General features: G+C 41.4%; 1 pseudogene; it reads left to right on the top strand.

Annotated features, from left to right (window-relative positions):
• The first annotated feature begins 21,401 nt into the window (after positions 1-21,401).
• Positions 21,402-22,050, top strand: LOC148340953 (uncharacterized; annotated as a pseudogene).
• Positions 22,051-24,700: the final 2,650 nt, after the last annotated feature.

Raw genomic sequence — 24,700 nt, 5'->3', positions numbered from 1 at the left:
GCGCTCTCACTCATACCTAGGGGAAATTTAGAGTGTCCAATCAACCTACCATGCATATTTTCGAAATGTGGGAGGAAACCGGAGTACCCGGAAGAAACCCACGCAGGCACGCGGAGAACATGCAAACTCCACACGAGGAGGCTGGAGCCATAATCGGACCCACAACCTCTGCACTGTGAGGCCATCGTGCTAACCAGTCGCAACCCTGCAACATGAAGACACAAGCTGTCTGGACAGTAAGGCGCAAATGTTTTTTGCTCACACCATTTGTTTTAACTGCCTGAAGCTAATTATTGTTATTAGCCGTGCCATTAGGGAAGGGGGAGGGGGGATAACGATCCATGCCCGCCTGCTGCCCGCTATCTTCCGCCGTCTGCCTCCTGTGAGGTGACGCGACATTAGCATAGCTAAATGTCCAAAATATAACCAATCGGGGTTCCTGTGCGCATTCATGCTCTTGTCTGTTTCAGCCTGTTTAAGTGGAGAAGAGCTCGGCAATGGTATTTTTGACTTTGTGGAGGTGATCACAAGAGCTCACATTTAATGTCAATAAATCAAAACTCTTGTGCAGAACACTTTTATACTTTCACAGGTTGAAGTGGAGAAGAGTAGTAATTTGCATTTTGGTGGCAATCTGTCACCGTTTTAGACAACAGAACTGACAATGCGAGCAAAATTACCTCACTTGCCTCCCTGTTGGGTCGTAGATGCTGAGACAGGAAAAAAATAACAAGCAGAGCACCAAAAGGGGGCATGGCAATTTGTCATGAATCTCATCACGAAAAAAAAAGAAGCTTCAAAACTGTTTTATAAGTAAGATCATCCCTTTAATGGCTGTTTTGACTACATTGTCCAAGAAATAAAATGTGTTATGTGGTGTTTTTTTAGGCTTTTATCCAAAATATTACAGTGAACCTGACAATGATATATTGCAGTATTGCATTGAAATCTGTCATGTTTTAGTTTTAGACATGATTAGCAAACTGTGGTTTCCAATTGCAGTTCCAGCCATGGCCCCATTTCTGTATGGTGAACAGTGAATCACAGGAACAGGCACACTGATGCCAAGGAAAGTACACAAAGGGAATTTCCAATGAGAACGCTGGAACTTGTCTGCAAACTTGGCACGTGGCTGCATCGTTGTAGTTACGGCTCTATTCTGCACTGGAGCCCACACTACTGACCTACAAATACAAAAGTGAGGTGAACGTGACCCAGTGTAAGATGGAAATGTGTGCCGTGCCACTTTTACAGAGGATGTTCTATTCATACTTGCTGATCTAAATTTAGATTAGCGAAGATAAATCACATATTTTCATCATGAGGGGCCTTGACCTAATTTGTGTCTGTAAATATGAACTCTGTAGTTTTGTTAACTGGCTGTTTACAGAAATCAACATGTATCAAGAAAATATTCCAAAGTACTATGGATAAGTATCCAATTAGAGACAGATTATGGTATTACATGCTTTAGTTTCCCAACTCTGATTGCAAAATCCCAACAAATCAAGGTTTGTCTAATCCAGTGGATCAGAATTGGAAACAAGTTTTCCAATAATAAATCATTGTATGTTTTTCTCCATTGCTTGCGTGGCTCTCTAAGGTTAGCTGATAAATTTAAATTGTAATAGCTGTGAATGTGAGTGTGTATGGGTGTTATTTATATCTTCCCTGTGATTAACTGGAAACCAGTCTAAGCTGTAAAGTGTACGCCGCCTCTTGCGCCAAAGTAAGATGGTATCGGCACTGCAGAGCATGGCTGAAGACTCAACAAACCCAACCCACTTTAGAGGTATGTGCATGTCATTGTTCACACATTTACGTTTGATTCTGATACATTGTTTCCCTGAGACAAAATAAAGTATGTTCTTTGCCAGGAGGAAAACCCCAGTTGTGCAAGATGACTATCCATACTGTTCATTTTAAAGCATGCTTGTCTTCCTCCAGGGAAGATTTGTTAGGCGGCATTTGGCCCATTTTGGGCGATTTTGAATGATGCACTTATCCGCCTTTTGTTTTTGTTCTTTTCCAGCTCATTTGACACACTCAGAGGGCACCCAGTGCACCATTTAGGGGTGTGGCGGGTATTGGGGGTTGTTAGCCAGTGGCTGCCAAGAGCTATGTATTAGCAAGATACACACAAGCCTTGTTTGTTTCTTGTCTTGTTCTAGTTGGGTCCTGAATAGAATAAGGAAACCCTAATTGAAAACACTGGCGGAGCCAGAGGGGAGGCCGGGAAAGCACTGGTGTCGACCCCCCTGAGATCTGATTGGACACCCCAGGTGTCACCCCAGATGATTGGCATATCACGGCAGCGAGTGCTAAATCCCTCCTGTACAGTAGTTAGCGCTATGTGCCACAAAGCGTTGCGATCCAAGTTCTATGGGAGAAGAAGAATCACCACCGAAGCAGGAAGATTTTAATCTGATTTGACTGTTGTTGTTGCAGGAGACAGAAGATCAACAAAGTAACAAAAAAGAAGGAGATCAAGGATACTCTTCGTGGACAGTGAAAAACTCGTCGCAAAGTAAGTTTTACGCTGGTGTCCCAACGAGTCACTGTTTAAAATAATCCATCTTCTGTACAGCTTCTCCTCACTAGGGTCGCGGGGCGTGCTGGAGCCTATCCCAGCTATCTTCGGGCAGTAGGCGGGGGACACCCTGAACTGGTTGCCAGCCAATTACAGGGCTCCCAGAGACGAACCACCGAATGCTGGTGTCCCAACGAGTCACTGTTTAGAATAACTTTTGTCGATAGTTGATTTTTCTTACTGTTGCCCCAAGGTGAGGGCCACGGCATCAAGCAAACGTTAACTTTAGATCTCATGGCAGCTCGATATTAACGTCTACATTAAATACATTTGGGTCGCAATTTGTGTACATATTTCCCCAATGATAAATGAAACGTAACGTGAAGAAGGTAGTTGCTAGTTAGCCTGCTGTCAACTGGCTTAAAAGTCTGAATATTAAACTTTGGTCGACGGTGGTTTATAAGCCTTGACTTCTTTCGGCTTGAAGTAGGAATTTTTTTTACATTGTGTGATTATAAGTGATGCCAGGAGTAACGTGAACTAGACTGGCTACTTTTTTCAAAGGGTCAGTTGAGAATAAAAAAGCAAGGGGAGAAGATTCAGAACCTCGTTGTCAAGAGAACCAAGTCAGGAAAAGACAAGGCACGCAGACAAACAGAATTCAGATCTGCGAGCAGCTCCCATCTTGGGATGAGTAAGAGGAGCGAGAGAGAGAATGTGATGGACACAGCCCTGGGTTATCTTAAAATGTTTGGATAAATTATTTTGCGCACACAACCTATCTACAATCTCCTGGAAATAATTTAGTGAAATACTAAATACAAAATTCAATACATACAAATTCAGAATAATTATAACAAATGATTTGCATGATGAATTACATAGTCTATTCACATGACACACATCTTGTTACTGAAGTGTCACAAAAAGATTTCGGTCTTTAAAACTGAGAAGTCTGGGAATTAGGGTCTGGAAATTTTAAACATGTTGGAACCCTATTGTTTTTTTTACTGATGTGTGTGTTTTTTTATGTTGGTTGTTAATTTTGTTTACACTAATATTTTTATTTTTATACAATGTAGTTCCATTGAGGGAGGTCACAGAAGCCAAAGGTGGGAGCTCCCTTCCTGGGACAAGTCCGGCGAGAGAATGCACAATACAGCTCAGCCCATCATCACCAGGCCACAGCATAGACAGAAACAGTCACATGCTCAGTTCAGTAATTAAATTGAGTTTTAGGTGTTTTGAAATGTTGGTTATCGATTACTGTTGTTGTTTGATGGTAGTTGTGCAGCTCCAGCTGTTGTGAAATGCACTATATTAAAAAAATTAATGTATTGCATTATTTTAATGACACAATGCAATGTAGTTCCATCAAAGGAGGATCCGGAGGCCTCTGAGGATGAGGCTGTCAATGAGCAACAAGAGCCAGACCAAGAGCCATCTGTCCCCAGTACCAATTTCACTCAGCCGAGGGGCCCCGGTGGAAGGTCGACATAGCTGAAACTTGCTGGTTAGTTGTAGTTATTGTCTAGCTTCTGGATCCTTAACTATGAATGTGTTGGTGCATTTTCACCATTTTTGTAAAAATTAGTTATTACTAGAGGTGTCAGAAAAACGCGTTATTAATGGGTTTAATCCAATCCCCTTGGCGTTAATTTTTTTAAAGCGCGATTAAGACTCATCTTGGCCTAATAAACAATGTAGTCCTATGACGGAGCGCCGATGCTTGCGAGACCGGAAAAAAACATCAAGAACGTGAAATTTAGGGCACGCCTGCATGGGCTTGATGTGCGGAGTTTTCACGGGTTTATAGAACTAAAACCATCATGGGAGTGGTAAAAATGACGCGAATTCACTTCTGAACTGTAAGTTCTTTTTTGGTTTTTTTTAACGTTACCTAATTGTGTCATTGATATGAGTAATTTGTGTGTATTGCCACCGTGCACTGAACGACCATTGTGGCAGGTCGAGTTCAAAACACCATTTGATGGCCAAGCACACCGCTGATGCCTATCTCCAGCCCCTTGTTAAACCCAGGCATCCATGGATAATTTGCGACAGAAACCAATAGATGGATCAACTAAAAAGAGACTTGGTGAAGCCATAACTAAGTGGGTGGCCACTGCGTGTTAGCATCGTGGAGGACGAAGGTCTGGCCGAAATAGTTTGCATTGCGTCCAACGACTGCACTTACGAATTGTCCTCAAGATACACCATTTCAACCCGCATTTAAGACGTGCAGGAAGCGGAGAAGGCAGAAGCAGTCGTGCTCACTGGTGATTACTGGACTTCTCTCAGTAACCATAACTACCTCGGCATGACAGCCCATTATTTTGACCAATTTCATTTGCACTTTGTTGCCATTTTATTTTTCTAATATTACTCTTTATAATTACTTTAGAATTTGATCCCTTCGAAAGGTTGTTGAGATGCTGTTTTGTGTGACTTTGTTTGTGTGAGTCAAATCCAATGCTTTGTTTTTTCAATTAAAAAAAAATATTAGCATAAAAACCAAAAACAATTCTCATATATTAAAGGTATTGCAATTCAATAAAATATTGAATTATATACATAATAAACAAAAAAATGGGAGTTTTTTTTTTACAATGAATAAAGGGATTTTTTTTTACAATTAATAAAATGTGAGATTAACTACGAGTTAACTATGAAAATTGAGATTAATTATGATTAAATATTTTAATTGCCTGACAGCACTAGTTATTACTAATGCATTATTGAGAAATTGTTGCCTAATTGTTTTCCATTTTCAGGATTGTTAATGAACTGAAATTGTGTGCGTAGTATGTACATTTAAACATATCACACTCTGATTGCAATTGATAAGTCGAGAAACAAATTTATTGTTAGTTTGTGGACCCCTCAAATAGCCTTGGTGACCCCCTAGCCGCCCCAAGGATAAAAGTCTAGCTCCGCCACTGATTGAAAATAAACTCAGTAGGGCTCTGAGATCTGAAATCTTGGGTCAATTAGTGGCAGTGGTGGGCCATGCATTTCACACCTAGGTCTTCAGTGAAGTCCTACTTAGTCCGACTTGAATACATTTTTGCTGCTTTGCTATGGTGCATTTTCAATTTTCTCTTCTATGATTATAACTCATATTTCCAATGTGTCCACTTTGTTTTGGCATCATGAAAATCACAAAACTCCAAAGACAAACGTGTTTTTGTTTAACTTCCAGAAATTTCTGGTTGTATTGTGTCTTGTGTATTCAGAGTAAAAGTTTCCAATGAATACTCACTCAGTTTCAACATGTTCGCAACTTGTAATAATGACATTTTCTTGCTAAAAGCTAAATTATAACTTATCGCTTCTTTAGTTACAAGGATGGGAGAATAGTGGAATGGTTAAACTTTCCCTATGGCAAAAAATGGGTTGTTGCCAACATTTATTTAGAGTAATCTAACAGAAGGTTTTGACGTAATGTGGACTTTTGCGTTCATAGTGCAACGAGTCAGTGAAAAGACACCAAAGAGGCCAAACAATGCTGCAGTTTTCCACTAAATTGTTCCTACTGGTAGTGTGTGAAGTGTGCAAGCCTGTGGGTGAGGGATATTGTTTTCATCCCGCAACAACCACAATGCAGATCCTTTGCCAAGTGGGTCAGTCTTCTGAGCACCCAATCACTCACGCAGAGCTATATAGAAGAGGATGTGAATCAAACAAAAACATAGGCAAGGAGAAGCTGGTGGGTGTTTCAGATGTTTTTTTCCCAACCTTTTCTGCAGGGAATGTCTCATCTCTTCTCTGTGAAAATCTGTTCACGCTTAGCAAAATTGAAAAAAGGAGGTCACGGGCCGCAATGAGCCCGCCATAAAAAAACAACTGCATATCGCTGAGGTAGGCATTTCACTGTAGAGTAGAAGTAGAAATGCAACTAGCGTGAGTTGATGTGTAAGGCGATTTACTGCATGCGTTTGCAGGGGCGTGCACGTGCACACATGCTCCCATCGAAACCCCCAGCTGGCTTATCCCATATGTGAAAGTGCGTTAAGCAGAGGGTGGTCAGGGTCCCAGAAAACTGGAGGACATGAGTGGCCATCAAATCGTTATAATCCAGTTCTTTTGTGTTTAATGTGTTTAGACATTATGGCATTCAGGGTTATATGGCCTCTTAAAGTACCAGTACGCAAATTCAACAATAATTCGACAGCCAAGTCAAGTTCGATTTCACAGCATCAACAACATTAATTTTGCAAATGACAAATCTCTGTAAAAATGAATTAGGCCTACTTTTCAGGCTAGATGGCAATGAAAGAAAAATTAGAGGGTGAGTGGGTAATATGGTCGGTTACGTACAGTGAACATTGTCTAAAATCCGATTAAGTTCTTGCCTGATTGGATTGGCCTGAACAATTCTGAGCTCACAAGAGCCATAAAACAATGGAAGCAAAGGAATCAGAAGTTGAATCAATAAAAAAGTCCTGAAACCTAGTGTGACTTGTCAGAGGAAATGCAACCATGAGTAAATTAACTGGAGGTTTGACACCTCCTGTATGCCAAAGTTGAACCCACTCAGTAATCAATTGGGATTTAGAAAGAAGGTTTCGCATACAGAATAAGGGAAAAGAAAAGGAACTTCTCCAGGATCAAACTGTTACCATAAACCTGTATTGAAAAGCTTTTTATTTAACCATGTAAGCAGCAAGTTTACCGGTGTAAAATGTAAAATGTAAAAAAACCCTCCCGAAATGACATGTGACCTTGCCAACAGCAGCTGGCCAACCTGGTGAACCTGTGGCTAGCAATTGGAAGCTAATTTTGGATGTCGACTACTCTCCTCTCCTCTCCCGCTCCCCCTCCCTCTTCCCTCCCCTCCCCTCCCCTCATTTCCCTTAAAATATCGCACAGGCTAGAAACATTAAATTAATTTCCATACGGTGTAGAAACACAAAGTCTGACAAAAATGACAAGTGGCAGACTCACATCTCACCCACTTCATCTTTTATTTGGGGGCGCATCAGATTGAAACGAGAGCTTCCATTTTTCCAGAAGCTGCTGAGGAGATATTTTGTGTCTCTCTGTGACTCACTGCAGAAGCCTCCCACCTGTCTGCCCACTCTATTACACAAACATATGATTGTATAAAACACTTAAGCATATGATGTGTGTAGTTGAAGTGAATTTGACCCCATTCATTTTCTCAAGCTAAGAGAAGCTGTCATAGCCTTGATGGGTTTGTTCGCTGCATGGGTCACTGCGGGTAAAAGCTGTCTGCAAAGCCAATTAGCCCGCTCGCCATACCTTATAAAAAACAGAACCCGGCCTGAAGCCCAACAAAAACTTTCCTGGCTCTGACTCCATGTAGTGATTTTTTCCCCCAATATGACAATTTGGAAAGATGGGTAGTTAAAAAAATAATAATCTCTGCACTCCCAAAACCTTTGTACCACGAAGAAAAACAGCTTGTGTGATTCATTGAGGACTCTAAATTGGCCATGGGTGTGAATATTAATGGAGTGAATAGTTGCCTGTCTCTCAGTGTCAGTACTGCATCAGCACAGAATAGGGTCCAACTTCCCTGTAAAGTGGAGGGATGAATGGTGTTTCTAAACTTCATATATGTCATTATAAATATGTAATAACCTGCTTGCAAAGCATGGAAACCTATCGTGTAAGTACCTCAGAACTATTTGAACTTGGCCCATGAAAATATGTACGAGATTTAAACACCTGCATTATTGAAAAGTAAATGATGCAACTCACACATTCCTAATAAGGATCCAGTCAACTACAGTATTTTTACGGCCAAAAGACGTGCTGTATCAAAGGGCGCAGCACCAGTTGAGGGTGCTATTTCTGTATTTGATACTTACACTGGGCGCGCCGCACTACGAGGCGCATGCTTGCTCGCGCATGCAAGCTCACGCCTGCTAGCTCGCGCATGCAAGCTCACGCCTGCTAGCTCGTGCATGCAAGCTCACGCCTGCTAGCTCGTGCATGCTAACTCCAGCTTTCATCTGCACCATCACCAAAAAACGTATTCACATAATGTATTTGTCACAGTCAATTCAAAGCATAGATGTCTCAGACTTTGGGTCTGTTCACATGTGTTACGCGTTGCATGACAAGGCGTCTTGATTGTTTAAGGGGAATTTTGGGACTGTCAAGTGCTCCTTATGGTTGCAAAAACACGGTACATAGTAAAAAAAAAACAAAAAAGCAAAACATGTGCTCTATGCTGTTGTCATATGACTTTGAACGTGCTTACTTGGGCCACTGACACTCAATTGCACTGTCAATTCTGATGTCCTCCTTCAGAAAGGAATAACTGAGTGAACTGCACACATCTCACGCTGCCCTCTTTCAGTCCTAACATTGCACTTAAGCCAAGCCAAGTGTCTGCAGAACGCGAAATCGCACTGATGCAAGGGAAACGAAAGAGAGGAAAGAGTGTTAAGTGGAAGTGTGGGAGAGTATTGCCTACCCACAAACACGTATGCACACACACACACAGACGGTTGGTGATGACAACAACCTCCCAGTAAGATTTTTAAGAGCACCATGGAGACATTTGCCCCCATTTTCTCTTCCCCCCACCATTCCTTCTCATCTCACTCTCCCTTGCACATACTCCAACAAAAAATGACTACGGTGATTCAGATCACAGCAGTGATTAATGTTTCACGTGACTAGCTTTTCCCCATGTGATCCTTGTATCTTGAGTAATAATCGGTAGCTCACTTGGACTTGGTTATTTTATAATTAGCTCGCGTGCTGAAAAAGAGTGGGCACTCCTGTTTTAGATAAATTCCCAACATTTTAAGTGAATACATCTATCAAGATAAGTAAAAGTTATGGAAGCTTAACAATTATGTCGTCAACGCTTTAATTTGTTGTTGTATTACTAGGTATCAGAAGGTTTCCTTGTACATATGTTAACACATAATTACATAACATTCTGAGCAAATGCCTGTTTGGATCATAAATACATATGTCTGCAGCTTTTTGCTCAATATCATAATTGCCTTGACACACACCTTAATGGGCCAACCTGTGTGTGTTAAACTGCCTTCCGTAGCCATCTGGACCAGCAAAGTAGTTCTGCTGGACCCCCAAGCTTTCTTTGCGGCAGATCTGCCTGAGATCTCCTCCCTTAGCCAGATGAAAGTCAGCTACCAGTAAGTAGGCCATGAAACCACAGGAAGAGGGAGATGTATCCTTTGCCAAAAACACACCCCTTCTTCTCTGCATGCCCCCACTCTTCCATTGCATCCACCCAGGGTCATGGACAAATTGGCTGGGTTGCTATATGACACCAAGACACCCCTCATTGCTCTTATATGGGGTGATACATACTTTAAAGGCAAGTTGGGTGTTTTTTGCTATTCAGCATCCATCATCACCTCCACTCAGGGGAAAAAAACCCTTCAAAACTATTTGAATACAGGCTTGGCCAAAACCAACAGAAAAGGAAGCTCCTGGCAGCTGTTCTTCTCATCACTTTTAACTCAGAGCAGAAAGTTCTCCTATTTGTCTCTACATCTTCCTGCTTCTTGTCGTTTGCATGAGAAAGAGTATTTTATCATACAAGTGCCAGCAAATTGGTGATGGAGAATGGAAAATGTCACCTCAAAGAGTCAGTGCAGGGCGGCCATTTGCCTTGACTGTTGCGACCATGATGAATCATTTCAGAACTTTTCCCACCCTAACCCTCCATCCATCCATTAAAAAAATGGCTTCATCAGAAGGCTCCAACCTAAAAAGACTGATCGCTGTAATAATTGTTTGAACAAAGTATTCATTTAAGAATGTGCATTTTTACGCAGCCCGGCTTTTATAACATTTAATATTTTGCCTACTAAAAGTTTCAAGTTTGTTTTTCAACTTACTATTATTTCTCATGTTCTCGTTCAAATTTATGGTGATTCATATTATAACGATGGCATTTTAATAGGGGTGTTTAGACTTGCTTCAATATCCATTCATCCATCTTAAGCACCACTTGTGCTTATAGGCCACTTACAATGACAATAAAGGGATTTCTATTTCTATTTCTATTTCTATTTCTATTTCTATACAGCCAGTCCACCTTTCACACTCTCATTCACACTGAGTGAGAAGAAAAGTTGAACTGTAACATCATTAGTGATTGCATCAATAGAAGTAGTTGAAATAAAATGCAGTAGTCAATAGTGATTGAGGGCTCATGACTATTGCTGATATTTATATTAGACTGATTCATTTATAGCAGACAATTTTGTTTTAGGTTAATTTTTTACCTGACATGTTTCGGCGAGTCTTTCGCCTTCTTCAGAGTGTCACATGATGGTGTCTTGTGACCCGTCTTTATCAGCTGATGTTCCATGAGGGCGTGACTTACCTGTCAAAAAAATGACAGGCAAGTCCGCTGTCCCTTCACTCCTCCAAGATGCTGCTCCAGGTGGTAGAGAGGATGAAGGCTCCCTCTTCATGGTTTTCGTGCCTCGCTTGCGGATCTAAATGGCCTCTCTGATCCAGCGCTGGTGTTTGTTCTCTTCGGTGCGGATGACCCTGGCCTTCTCCCAGTCCATGATGTGGTTTTCCCTTTTGCAGTGGTCGGTGATGGCTGATTTATAATGTTTCTGTGATGCTTGTACTTTTATTGCTCTTGTTTGTCTTGTTGTCGTCTCCTTCTCGCACTCTGTCTTGTGTTCTTTCTTTCTTATGTTTAAACTCCTTCCTGTCTCCCCAATGTATGTTTTTTAGCATATGGCGGCTGGCTATTTAGCATCCAAAGCTAACATAGCAGCCTACGACTTTGAGCAGCACCATTTCCTTTTAAAAACAGATGGACTGCAGTGCAGAACACACAAGATACAAATGAAAGTCTTTACCGACCACCTCAACTCCATAGACACCACAGGCAGCATCAAATTTACACACGAAGAGGAAACAGACCAATCCATAGCATTTCTGGACTTGAATATATATCACAGAGATAACGGAGACATCAAAATAAAAGTACACAGAAAGCCCACACACACCGACCAATACCTCCTTTGGACATCAGAGCACCCCACTATTCATAAGTTATCAGTTGTCAGAACACTACACGAACGCACCACAATAATCACAGACCCGGAGGACAGAACACAAGAGGAAAAACATGTAGAACACGCACTAAAAAGTTGTCAGTATCCACAGTGGGCCATAACAAAAGGGGCAGGTCAGGTCAAAAACAAAAATAACACAACACAGGTGAGGAGGAAAAAACAAACAAACAAACAAGAGCACAGAGGAATGGTAACGTTGCCGTACGTAAGAGGAATTACGGAACGTATCCAAAGACCAATGAAAAAATACAATATACACATCGGTCAAACCACACACAACTCTCCACCAAATACTGGTAACACCCAAAAGACAGAATACACCCAGAAAACAAATGCAACTCCATTTATGAAATTTCATGCAAATCATGCAATAAAACATACATTGGGGATAAATGAATCAGTCTAATATAAATAATAAGAAGGCAAAATGAACTTAATACAGAAATCGCTGATATTACTATAATCTATCCATTAATATATTTATTCATCTTATTTCCATTCAGGGTAATGGACAGGTTTGGAATGTATCCTATCTGATTTAAGAATACTAAGGAGGGCTGCACTGACTGCTCAATCAATCAGGCAATGGCATAGGAATGAAGGAACGTCTTGGGAACCAATTCTAAGGTCGCTGAATGAACAAGAGCTGTGACTACACATGACAATGACTCAATACATCTCTACCACATCGAGAAGCAAACACAGACATTGTTTCTGTCCAATGACAACCACATTCTGTATGACATCTTACCATTCACGAAGACGACAAACTTTATCAACCAACTGTAAATTACAGCCGTCTAACAGAATGGCAAATCACTTGAGGAGCTGAGTTAAATACAGATTCCCATTGCATTTGGAGGATTGCACTCTTGTGACAAGGAAGGAAGGAAGTAGACAAGTGACCCTGTGTCACTTTCTATGACTTCATTTACCGGATAGGGCAGGCAGCTCCTGTTGACGGATGCATAAAGCACAGTCAAAAGTTTTCCAGCTATCATGAGGGACATGCTGGAAAATGCAGACTGTTCATGCAAACAAGTTTACTTGCAAATATATTTTTAGATGCAGCTTGATGACTGACAATGTCACCTGGGGATACATGACCAATGCTGTTTTTAATAAATGTACTGCCCATTAGGAGGTTTAAACGCATATAATCCACACAAGGAAACAACGTATGCTTGTATAGGCTTGAAAAGAATCTAGATGAGGGGTGGGCAACTGTCGGTCTGCATGTGGTCACTGACCACACTCTGAGTAGCTCCTCACAGAGCCTGCCAGAGGACATCACGAGAATGGAAAGCGCTTTGTTACAGCTCCAGCTATTGTGAAATGCTCTATATAAAAAAAGATGTATATGTTTAAGATTGCAATATAATGCAATACTGTGGCATTATATTATAATACTATTGCATTATATAAATGAAAAAATGGGGGATGGGAAAAATCCCAGGAAAAAGTTAAAAATATCCCAAATATTAAAGAAATATGGAAAAAATCATCTGCAAATGTGCGAATCCGGGCGTGCTGAACGGCGAGTATGCAGAGATCAATTTTAGTTTTAAGGTTAAAAATATCGATTCACCATTAGGCGGCAGAAAGGGCGTTGTTGGCTTTCCCCAGGTCTTAAATTGCTCTCTATACTTCAACCTGAGTAAGCCTAGTAATTCTCTTCTGATTTGGAATGATATGCAGGAAAAATGTTGTACCACAATAATAATCAAATTTTGAGGGTGTTTTCTGTGGGGGGGGGGGGGTGTCTTATATTAGATGGTTTGCTGTTCAACAATTTTGTGCTGTCCTTGAATGGTAATTTTTATGCAAAAGAAAAATCACAGTATGTGGTTAATTTGTTGTTTGCTTCAAACCTTTCGGGTCAGGATAGTGGACGATTTTTTTTACATGCTCTGAGAAATGTCTTAAATAATTATTAATATGTTAAGAGCACATTTTTTGCGCTTATTATTTGCATAGTTCAGCTGCCAGGAGGTGCTTTGAACTCTAACGTTGTACTGCAGAAAAATCAAGCAGGACCACGTGCTCCTGAATTTCTACCATTCCTTTCAGTTTTATAATTGATAATAATAATCCATCCATCCCTTTTCAATATTGGTCATCCTTTGCAGGGTTGTGAAAAGCTGGATGCTCTCCCAGTTGACTTCATGCAAAATGGCCAAAAACATCCTGGATTAGTCACCAGTCAGGCATAAGGTACATACAGTAGATGGGATAGTGAGAATTGAACCCATTTGACTTCATTTTGATAATATCTGTGCTTTTTGTAATAAGGTGTATTATATATGAATCCTCAGGGTTACGCAGCCAGACAGATGTTTCACCTCACTGTGAGTGTAGGAGACCTTCTTTGGCTCTCTTTGAACAGTTTATTAATCAACTAGTCATCTCATAGACCACTGGGACAGAAATGTTGCCTCGCCAAAGCAAAGAACGTGTTACTTTCTTAATGTGAGGAAGTTTAACTTTCATGTAGCACACTCTGCCTTACTGTCTTCCTGCCTCAGATCACAGAGGAATGGCTAAATTCCGCTTGTGATGCAGAACGTTTGTCGTTCTAGCATACGTAAATGGCTGCAGATGTGGGTTTAGCTGAACTTGAATATTGAACTTGAATATTCCCAGTGTGGGTGTGACGAAATTTGGGTAAGGGCGTGTGCACGGAAGCGGAAAAGTGTGACTTCATGGAGTTGATGTCAAATAGTGTATTTGGTGAGTTCAGGACATCCAATACAATAGCTGATGCTGAGAAAGGGAAGTATTTGCGCCTTGTAACTGTGACTCATAAAAATCTGCTGCGATGTTTGAGAAACAATTCATATAGAGTCATTCAAGATTTGAAGCCTTTCCAGACTGTGGTCATTTTGTTTTATAAAGAAATTTAAACTTACTTAATTTGTTATTATATGAAGTTACATGTTTAAGCATTTAGAGAGCACTATGAAAGGTGAGTAAACTTTGACGTGGACTAAGAACCGATGAGATCACAGAAACAAGATAATGAAAATGAATTCTGGGAAGGTAGTTGGACCAGATTGTTTTATTATTGGGCTACAAAACTGAGAACCTGTCAGGGAAGTTTCTATTAAACAAGCCTGGACAAATGAGTCAACCAGCCAAGATTGTCTTTGTGTCTCGCGCGGAGCAGCCCCCTGAAGTCAGAGGTGAAGCTCCTGCTTCCTTTTCCTGCAAGGCTTTTATTGTATCGCAGCAAAGCAATTTGAATATGCAACTCATACAGAAAAGAAACACCCCTTGCATAACGGTCAGTGTGACTTCAGTTTGCGTCCTAGGATCTCAGACACTTTTACTTCGTATTAGTCTGGAATGAGCGCCTGGCTTGTCTCTTTCTATCAGTACAGGCACTTCTGTCAACACTGGATAACAAGGGTACACTGTTCACTTGAAAATCAAATGACCTGAAAGCATAGTTTGAAACTTGATAATATGACAACCTAATTTCTTTGACAGAACCCTAATGTTTCATTACAAGGAAGGATCACCAGTTTGGAAGAAATCTGCGTCATGTGTCCTGAGAATACCACTGTCATCTTATATGTATTCATACAGCTTGAAAAAAACTGAGAACTAATACATTTGAAGACATCTAATCCGATTGTATAGAATGTGATAGTTGTATGGCAGACGGTTATGAAATATGTGACATGATCTTCCCTCTCCTGTTATAGTCCTGTATGGGAAAACAATTACTTCGAGCAGGGTTACATGATGGTGACTTTAAAATCTGGGCTGATAAAGGTGTGGATCAATTAAAAGCTGCTTCTGACGGCCCAAATCTATTTTCATTTGAGGATCTTGTTTCTAAATCTGGTATACATTGCAACCCCCCCCCCTTTTTTTAAAAAGTAGCCATACAGGAGAACATTTAGTCGGAAGGGGCATTGTATCAATTTCTGTAACATGTTGATTGGGTTTTCTGTAGAAAACTCACATGGGAAACTTAATTCATGGAGAAAGGACTTGTAGGGAAATGTTACAGTGGAACAAATGACAGTCAGTATGTATTTTAACCTAACAATTTAAACGCCTAATGAGATTATATATTAATACAATGTAATAGATATGATGCTGATATTCCAGACATGTGTAGAAAATGTAGTGAGAACAAAGGTATGGTGTTCCACTGTTTATGGCATTTTCACAGACTTAAGGAATTTTGGAAGGAAGCCAGACCAATGATAAAACCATTTATTTTTTTATATTTAGGTTTATTCAAGGCAAAGAAAGTGACAGAAAAGCAGGCATTGTAAAATCCACCGATCCATTTTCAACACTATTTATGCTGTTTAGCGCCACAGGATGTTGGAGTCTTACAGTGGAGCGTTACATGGATACATGTGGATACATGTTGCATGTTGTTTTTGTCTGTATTTTATGGATTGGTTCATTGTGTATTTTTAATTTATGTTTTTTTTCTCATTCAAAACAATAAACATATTATTGAAAAGAATTCTGATCCGAGACCCCAAAACACATTTTAATGGCTTACACTTCAAAGATTAGTTTCAGTGTAAGATCCATCCATCCAGTATCCAAGCCTATCCCAGCTGTCTTTGGGCAGTCGGCAGGGTACACTAGCCAATCGCTGGGCACACAAAGACTGACAACCATCCACACTCACAATCATACTTAGGGTCAATCTTTTTTATAATCAACCTCCCATGCATGTCTTTGACATGTGGGAGGAAACCAGAATACCCGGAGAAAACCCACATATACATGGGGAGAACATGCAAGGGTTGTCCCAATTCTTCAAAGTGCTCCCTTGCCCCTCCCCATTTGCGCTCTTGTTCCACACTTCGGCTGATCCCGCATTCATGACGCTTCATCTGTGCATGGTGTGGTGCAACCCCTGCTTAAGAAAACTGGCCTTGATCAAGGTGTGCTGTCAAATTTTTGACCCATTTCCAGATTACCTTTCATTTCTAAAATTTTGGAAAAGGTCTTTCTTGGATGAACACAACACCATAGTTTTCCAGTCAGGTTTCAAGAAAATACATAGCACAGAGTCAGCCCTGCTACGAGTTTTGAATGATATCCTCCTGGCACACGACACTGAAGACGATGTGTGTCTTGTCTTGTTAAATCTAACTGCAGCGTTTGACACAGTGGGCCACAGTATTCTTCAGGCTTACAGCACCAGGTGGTCATTAGTGGTTGCGCTCTATTTGATCCTATTTGACTGGCAGGACGTTTTGTGTTCGCTGAGGTTGCCCTGAGTCATGCTCTGACCCTTTGTCATATGGTGTTCCACAAGGTTCTGTTTTGAGACCCTTGCTGTTTTTGTTCTACTTGCTTCCCCTAGGTTGCATCCTATGAAAACAAAATTTCCTTCCATTGCTATCGGATGACAGTCAGATCTATGTCCCGCTGAGCAAAAATGACAATCTCTCCTTGTGACTACTTTTGTACGGTCCAGAGGAAATCAAAATCTGGATGCCACTTAATTTCTTGAATTTCAAAGAAAAGAAGACGGAAGTTATGATGTTCGGTCCCGGTGGCCCTTCTACTTTCAACCCTGTTAACCTTGGCTCCCTGGTATCTTATCTAAAGCCAACAGTCTCAAACTCGGGTTTTAAATTGGACAGTGATTTTAAATTGGATCGGCAGCTGTGAGGAACATGTTCATATGCTGATGGGACTTGCAGTTGAAGCACTGGTCACAAACAATAAAGTCATCATAATGATGGGCTTTTTATGTAGATTAGAGGTTTTTGGGAGTTTTTGATGCGCCACACATGCAGTGTGTTGCTCGTCAACCTGGTCAAATCTCAATTAGCACCGTCTCTTAAGCTTACCGTTATGAAAACGGTATATTTTGATTAAATTGTTGAATGTGTTGGATGTATAAAATGCGAATGCAAAAACACACGCTTCTTCACAGTAACCGGTAGATGAGCGGCACACAGCTCACTGGTGATAACTTCTGCAAGTATATTTATAATTATTTGCAAACATTTTACAAAATATCTCACTGGAATTCACGTGTCATGAAAACTTCACAACCTCGAAATTAGGGCTGCCCTCTTTACCAAATCACACCCGCTTGGCGGTTGTGCACGAATTTCCAGGTTGTACGCATGGTCAGTATCTCAATGTGAGTATCGCCGCGTCCTGTAATTGCCATGAAACACGTGTACAGAATTGACTTTAATGCAAAACGGAGAATAATCCCCTAGGTGAACGCAAATGAGCCAAAGTAATTGAGAAAGATCCGAGCAATTTTGGTGGTACTGGCGCCTTGTAGGGGAAAAGAATCTGGTTTGCAAATGAGCTGTACTATTGCCCAGAACTGTAAGACTATTGTCCAATGATCTAGTAGTTTACAGATTGTCATTTCGGTTTCAAGAAATGAGCCAAACCACTGGAGAAAAATTGTAATAACGAAGCGATCGGCTCTTCGAATGTAACTTATATGCATACCAACTGTTGAATGCAAAAGAAGCAAAGCAACATGTTGAGAGCAATGAATTGTACAGAAAAGTAAAGGTGTTGGGACAATTTTGTGTTTAAGGATGATGGTTTTGATTAAACAGGGAAAAAAGACAATATCAACATGCAAGGTTTGAAACTTGAAAATAAGTGACAACATCTGTCAGGTTTCCTTCCATCGGTCTAATGCGTGACAGCTCTGTGAACTAAAGCTTGGTCAGCTCAACAGTTAAGATGGTCATAACCACTTTATGGAAAAAAAACATGAATTCTTTTAAAGAATTTAATTTCATGAGTTGTTTTTCTGTTTCATTTTAAGAGATGTAGATGTTCATTCATCTTTAAGTGGTAGTATACTTTCTGTGGTGTAATGAGTGAAAGTACCAAGCCCATGCTGGTTTATTTATAATCAGCACATTGGAATGAGGATTTGACCCAGCACTTTGGGCCAGGATTCTGATCAAACAAGGGGTAAATTACCCATGCTGATGAGTTAAAGAAACCAAGAAATGGGTGACAAGGTTATCAGTATAGCTTTCATCCACACTCATTCGCAAGGATTTGGAACGCTATGGAGTACGCATTGTGATCATTGCCGAAGGGCTAGTGTAGCACCCCTCTCGCCTGGGTGACTATCCTGAGAGGTGGCTAACCTTGGTTCTTTTGTTATACAACTATCACTCAAAAGTTTATCGTATGTGCATCTATTTACTGAGTCGTTGAAAAGTAGTAAATTGCAATTTACTTTTTAAATGACTGATAATCGTTTTGCTCCTCTACTAATCTCTCTGAAGAGGACAATAACATTGCAAAATTATTGGACCTCAAAATATCACTATTGCTTATAACACAAGCTTTCAAGTAGGCAATGAACACTTATATATATATATATATATATCAGAATCAGAAATCCCTTTATTGTCATTGTACTCAAGTGTGCAACGAGATTAGAGAGCTCCCCTCTCCAGTGCAAGACAACAATAATTCAGATAAATAAATAAATTAGAGGCGGCACGGTGGCCGACTGGTTAGAACGATGGCCTCACAGTGAGAGACAGCATCAGGCGTGGGTTTGATCCCGGCTCCGGCCATCCATGGAGTTTGCATGTTCTCCCTGTGCTTGCGTGGGTTTCCTCCGGGTACTCCGGTTTCCTCCCACATTCCAAAAACATGCATGGCAGGCCGATTGAACACTCTAAATTGCCCCTAGGTATGAGTGTGAGCGTGGATGGTTGTTCGTCTCTGTGTGCCCTGCAATTGGCTGGCAACCAGTTCAGGGTGTCCCCCGCCTACTGCCCGAAGATAGCTGGGATAGGCTCCAGCACCCCCCCCCGCGACCCTAGTGAGGAGAAGCGGTACAGAAGATGGATGGATGGATATAAATTAGATAAGAGAATAGTTAGTGCAATGGAAAATAATACTGAATAGGATATATAAAAACACATCACGTTGCTGTTCTGCAAGGTAAGCGTGGTCGTGTGTGCGTGTGAGAGTTTAGAATGGTCGTCGTCCACTTCTTAATCCACGCAGGCCTTACTTAATGCATTGTGTTGCTAGCTGCTTAGCAAAATCCATGCGCGCTTATTAGCCTCTGTGTTAGCTGCGAATTCCATGAACGCCGGTCTTCCATCGAGTAGTCCACTCAAACTGACCAACCCTATCACTGTTAAACTTTTCAAAAAGAGTTCTAATCGAACACTTTCACAAACAATGATAAAAAGCCACTTTACTGGGCTCTTGCCTTCGTTACTTCCCGCAGCAGCTGCGGCCACCACTGTCGTCCCTCTCTCTCTCGCCCCCCACCCGGATGTGATCCACTCATTTTAATAACAAAAAGAAAGACAGAAATTTACAAACATAAACTGTGTACCTAAATCATTTCATAGGCTATTGTAACAAAAACATTCCAAAAGAAATTATAATACAACAAACAACTTGTTAGAAATTTAATAACATCATCCACTATTCAACCTTCCCATATTGAGAAACCTCAAAAGATTATTGCTTGTAGATATAGTTGTACTTTTAAACAACATTTTTATTCCTAAAACCACATTCAGTCGAAACTATTAGTACTAGTATTTTTTAACTTGGTTAAACTAGCATTCTTCGGGTTGCTTCCTGTCCTATTACTGGGTGATCAAAAACTCTCTGTAATTGGAGGCAAAAATCCTCGTAGAGGACATCACTGGAGAAGACACCTCCCAAAGTGCCATAGCCCATTTAGATGCTCCGTCGTGGCGGAGCAAGACTTTTATCCTTGGGGCAGCCAGGGGGTGGCCAAGGCTGTTTCTGTAAGGTCTGGCTGCTTTTCCAGCCGTGGCCGGAAAAGCAGCGAGGATGGAACTCCTTAAACGCGGACACGGGAGACAAGGTAGTTGACAATAGGTTTATTGTCAGAATCAAATTAAGCAAACCACGGAGGCGAAGCCGACAAGAATTAACAGAAAGCGCTGGAGGGAAATGCCACACCAGGGACATAACAGTAACGAGAACAAAAAGCGCTTGCACATGCAAGGTAAGCTGAAAGTAACAAAAAGAGATCGAGCAAAGGAATCCGACAAGCGACAGGCCGAGAGCGTAATCGAGGAACGAGGCGAAGGTCATAACACTAACAGATCAAGAATACAATGAGCGAACTACACAGACGTGGAACGTGGTCGTGAGCGTTGGGAAGGAATAATCCGACGCTGACTCCTCAGCGTCGGAGGCATAAATAGACAGGGTAATCAAGGCTTGACAAGACACAGCTGAGCTGCCGGTGGGCGTGACTCTCCGGCCGTGAGCACATGGCATGACAAGAATGCCGAGGGGCCACGCCCTCAGGTCAGCTGGGAAAACAAAACAAAAGACACGTGGCATGACAAAACAAGGATCATGACAGTACCCCCCCCTTAACGGACGCCTCCTGGCGGACTACCGGGCTTGCCCGGGTGACTATTGTGGAAGTCATTAATGAGCGTGGGGTCCATAATCCAGGAGCGGGGGACCCATTGGCGCTCTTCCGGTCCGTAGCCCTCCCAGTCGACCAGGTACTGCACACCCCTGCCCCTGCGCCTGGAGTCCAGAATTTCCCGCACCGTGTACACCGGATCTCCATCGATGATCCTCGGCGGCGGAGGGAGGGCGGGTGGCGGAAGCAGTGGGGATGAGGAGACGGGTTTGATGAGGGACACATGGAAGACGGGGTGGACAAAAATGACCCGCATGCATTTTTTATGGAATCCAATGGGAACCTTTGATTCTTATCAACTTTGGCTGGCAGCAATAAATTAATTGTGAACTACACAGACTATATCAGAAGTGCCACCCCTTGGGAAGATTATTTTACACAGCAAGAGCTGATGAAGCTTTTCAAGTCCATGGACATTCCAAACACAGAGTTTGAATTCAATGACAGACAATGGTTAGCTATGTCAGAAAGAAAATAAAAGCTGTTGTGCTCCAGAGCAAGATGCACCACGACAGGGTAGTGGATGAAAATAGCAGAAAGAAAAAAAAAGAAGTGATTACATTTTACAGCAAGACGAAAGGAGGTGTCGACGCCATTGACCAGATTGTTGGCAATTACAACTGCAAGCGCCAAACAAACACAGAGGTGGCCCATGGTGCTGTGGTACAACATAATTTCCATCGCCACCCTGAATGCCTACACTGTTTTCACAGTTTAGCACCCAGATTTTAAGAGCGGCATCATCAATGAACTCAATGAAATCTCTTCCTCAACAAGCTGTCAAAGGAGCTTGTCACACCACACAAGAGTTGACTGGAAGGCTGCATCAAACTACAAACCATGATTTTTGTAGAGATGGAAAAGTGCGGGGTGACAAAATCCACAACCCAGCCACAATATAGAAGCAGCCAGGGCCATCCAAAGAGAAAAAGGTGTCAGATCTGCCCAAGTAACAAAGATGGCAAAGTTAAATCTAATATGTGAAAATGTGCAATGATTACATCCGTAAATGGGTCGTTTGTCTGAACTCCATACAATGATGAGACAAGAAGGCAAAACTGGGAAAAGAGGGAGGAATGATCAATTACTGGACAGTTTACATACACACAAACAGACACACCCCTACACACGCACACACACGCGTGTGCACACACTTGCAGACACACACGGACAGCACATTTTTGTATATGTTGGCTGGGTAATTTTCTTTTTCAAAGATGTTAAAAAGTGAAAAATATTGATATTTCAAACATGAGATCATTTTTGTGTGGTCCTAAATATAATAGTAGTTATTATACACATGATTATTTGTTGCCAAAATGGCATAGAAATACATTGATTCTAGTATGGGTCATTTTTGACCCACTTGTGGAAGAGTGTCAGGTCCACTCACTCATGCATCTAAGGGTTAAACTGGACGTGCCGCAATGGTAGTTCAGCGCACGATGGCAATACACACAAATGACTTTGCTCTTATCAATGACACCATTTGGTAACTTAAAAAAAATAACTTGCCGTTCAGAATTTAATTTGCGTCGTTTTTACCACTCCCATGATGCTTTTAGTTCTATAAACCGGCAAAAACTCCGCACATCAAGCCCATGCAGGTGTGTCCTAAATTTCGCGTTCTTGATGTTTTTTCCCGGTCTCGCAAGTGTCAGCGCTACGTCATAGGACTACATTGTTTATTAGGCCAAGATGAGTCTTAAAATAATTTACGCCGTTAAAAGGGGGTTGGATTAATTCCATTAATCACGCGTTTTTCTGGCACCTCTAGTAATAACAAATTTTTACAAAAATGGTGAAAATGCACCAACACATTCATAGTTAAGGATCCAGAAGCTAGACAATAGCTGCAACTAACCAGCAAGTTTCAGCTAAGTCGACCTGCCACCGGGGCTCCTCGGCTGAGTGAAATTGGTACTGGGGACAACAGGCCTGGATCCTCCTTCGATGGAACTACATTGCATTGTGTCATCAAAATAATACAATAAATTTATTTATATAGTACATTTCACAACAGCTGGAGCTGCACAACTACCATCGAACAACAACAGTAATCAATAACCAACATTTCAAAATACCTAAAACTCAATTTAATTACTGAACTGAGCATGTGACTCTTTCTGTCTGTCTGCCTGGTGATGGGCTGTGTCCATCACATTCTCTCTCCTCTTACTCGTTCCAAGATGGGAGCTGCTAGCAGACCTGAATTCTGGTTGTCTGCCTGCCTTGTCTTTTTCTGACTTGGTTCTCTTAACAACGAGGTTCTATATCTTCTCCCCCTGCCTTTTTATTCTCAACTGACCTTATGAAAAAAGAAGCCAGTCTTGTTCACGTTACTCCTAGCATCACTTATAATCACACAATGTTATTAAATTCCTACTTCAAGCCGAAAAAAGTCGGGGCTAATAAACCACCGTAGACCAAAGTTTAATATTCAGACTTTTAAGCCAGTTGACAGCAGGATAACTAGCAACTACCTTCTTCACGTTACATTTCATTTATCATTGGATAAATATGTAGTGCGACCCAAATGTATTAAATGTAGACGTTAGTATCGAGCTGCCATGAGATCGAAAGTTAACGTGTGCTTGATGTCGTGGCTCTCAGCTTGGGGCAACAGCAAGAAAAATCAACTATCTACAAAAGTTATTTTAAACAGTGACTCGTTGGGACACCAGCGTAAAACTTACTTTGCGACGAGTATTTCACTGTCCACGAAGAGTATCCTTCATCTCCTTCTTTTTCGTTACTTTGTTCATCTGTCTCCTGCAACAAAACAGTCAAATCAGATTAAAATCTTCCTGCTTCAGTGGTGATTCTTCTTCTCCCATGGGATGTGGTTTGCAACGCTTTGTGGCACATAGCGCCAACTACTGTACAGGAGAGACTTAGCACAGCGCGGAAGCAGAGTGGACAGGGGGAGTACTGATGGTAGGATCGGTTGGGGGAGAGGGAGAGAGAACCCCGGACGAGAGGTGAGTGAGCTGAAGGTTTAGATTTTGGTCTGTTTCCATTTCCATTCCAACATTTTTTCGTGGCGGCCGAATTGCCTACCTTTGATAGATAGGTCCTCTCTGAGGGGGTACGAGTTTGTTGGGTCCATTGTGAGCAATCTGCATTAATAAAGGGTTTATTTTTGGGGAAAGTAAGTGAAAGCAGGGGGTCCGGAGTGCAGCAAGCCTGGTAGGTGGAGTTGTAAATGCGATCTAAATTGCAGGTGCGTGACTAGGAATGGAATGAGGAAGCCGCCCAAGCCCTGAAAGAGAAACCAGGGACTCCACAAAACATGTTAAAAAGCACAGGGCACCACAGTGGGCAAGCTGGACCTATGCACCAATATATCCTACACCTTCCAAATACAACTGAGAATGACACAAGACAAATGGCCCTCAAGAGTATCATATACAAAGCTGCAAGTAGTGAAATTTGCAGCTGAAAACCGTAATTGAGTAACTGAGAGAAAGGTTGGAGTGAATGAAAAACTTGTCTCTATTTAATTTATTCTCCTGTATTTACTACTTTCTTAAATTTATTTTTTTACTCAGAAAAAATGTAAACAAATTTACCCAACAGTCAAATTGGTCACATTGACAGTTACAATGTTACTGAAGATATGTGTCATGTGTCTCACACCCTGCTTGTATATGTAAATCCGTTGCCTCTACGGTCTCCACACTTTCAGAA

The sequence above is a fragment of the Idiotropiscis lumnitzeri genome, chromosome 3 (genome assembly GCF_059441095.1).
Source record: "Idiotropiscis lumnitzeri isolate Australia: NSW breed Sydney's pygmy pipehorse chromosome 3, RoL_Ilum_1.0, whole genome shotgun sequence".
Classification (NCBI taxonomy): domain Eukaryota; kingdom Metazoa; phylum Chordata; class Actinopteri; order Syngnathiformes; family Syngnathidae; genus Idiotropiscis; species Idiotropiscis lumnitzeri.
The sequence above is the reverse complement of the archived record's forward strand: the minus strand, read 5'-3'. Positions and strand labels throughout refer to the sequence as shown.